Below are 1,431 nucleotides of genomic sequence, written 5' to 3'. Positions count from 1 at the left end.
TGTGTCTGAGGGGACGTGGGTGTGTTTTGCGTTAGCGTGTGTCTGAGAGGATGTGGGTGTGTTTTGTGTTAGTGTGTGTCTGAGAGGCAGTAGTGCTGGGGGTTGGTGTGTTCGCTCTGTGTCTGGTACAGGTCTGACTCCAGATTTTCCTTGCGCTCCCTGGAGCAGCTGCTGCCTGACCCTGAGAAGAGCTGGAGCCCAGCCCCTTAGAGGCCATGTGGCCCAGACCCCCCTGGAGCTGGGAGTGTGTGTGGGTCTCCCCTGGGGAGCTGCCCCCCTTCCTGGCCAGGGGCTTCTCTTCCCCGCCCCTGGGGCTCCAGGTGTCAAGCCACTTGGGCTCCCTTTGTAGCAACCTTGTCACTTGTAGAGGCTGGATCAAAGGGGGGGATATTGACACGCAAAGTGGGGCAGCCTTTCCCAGACTCCCACCGCTGGGCTTGGGGGGATCGGGAGCCTTATGCATGTGTGTGTGTGTGGGTGGGGGGGAGCAACGGCACACATTGCATGGATACATCCAAAGGTGGTGTGAGGGTGTCTATTTGCAGGGCACCTCACCCCATGGGACCCAGAGCCCTGCCCTGCAAGGGTATCCCCCACCACAGAGATACCTCTCCACAGAGTGTGGCTGCAGGGACATTGGTTCCCCTTGGATCTCTGCCCTGGTGGAAGCCGGCATCTTCTGGTGGGGGGGAGCACAGAATCACAGGACTGGAAGGGACCTCAAGAGGGCACCTAGTCCGGTCCCCTGCACTCAAGGCGGGACTAAGTATTTAAAAACCAGGACTAAGGTTTTTAAGGCCCGGCTTGACAAAGCCCTGGCTGGGATGATTTAGTTGGGGTTGGTCCTGCTCTGAGCAGGGGGTTGGACTAGATACCTCCTGAGGTCTCCTTCAACCCTATGATTCTATGATCTAGACCATCCCGGACAGGTGTTTGTTCAACCTCCTCTTAAAAATCCCCAATGATGGAGATGCTACCACCTCCCTGGGCAATTTATTCCAGTGCTTCACCACCCTGACAGTTAGGAAGTTTTTCCTAATGTCCAACCTAAACCTCCCTGGCTGCAATTTAAGCCCATTGCTTCTCGTCCTGTCCTCAGAAGTTAAGGAGAACAATTTACCTCCCTCCTCCTTGTACCAACCTTTTATGGAGTTGAATGGGATGGCGAAGTTTTTTTTTTTTTTTTTTTGGGGTGGGGGGGGGAGAAAAGCCAAGTAAGAAGGAGAGAAAAATAAGAAATATGAAGAAAGAAAGATAAAATAAGAAAAGAAAAAAAACCTGGGAAAGATGGAAAGACAAAAAAACCAAGGAAACGTGAGAAAGAAAGAGGACAATAAGAAAGATAGAAGCAAGGGAAGCAAGAGATTAAAGGAAAATCAGGAAAAAAGCAGAAGAAAAATAGAGAAGGGAGGAAAAAAAGAAGGGAGCCAT

This window comes from Terrapene carolina, unplaced genomic scaffold (genome assembly GCF_002925995.2).
Source record: "Terrapene carolina triunguis isolate 2854851 unplaced genomic scaffold, T_m_triunguis-2.0 Scaffold751, whole genome shotgun sequence".
NCBI lineage: Eukaryota > Metazoa > Chordata > Testudines > Emydidae > Terrapene > Terrapene triunguis.
This window is presented reverse-complemented; position numbering follows the sequence as displayed.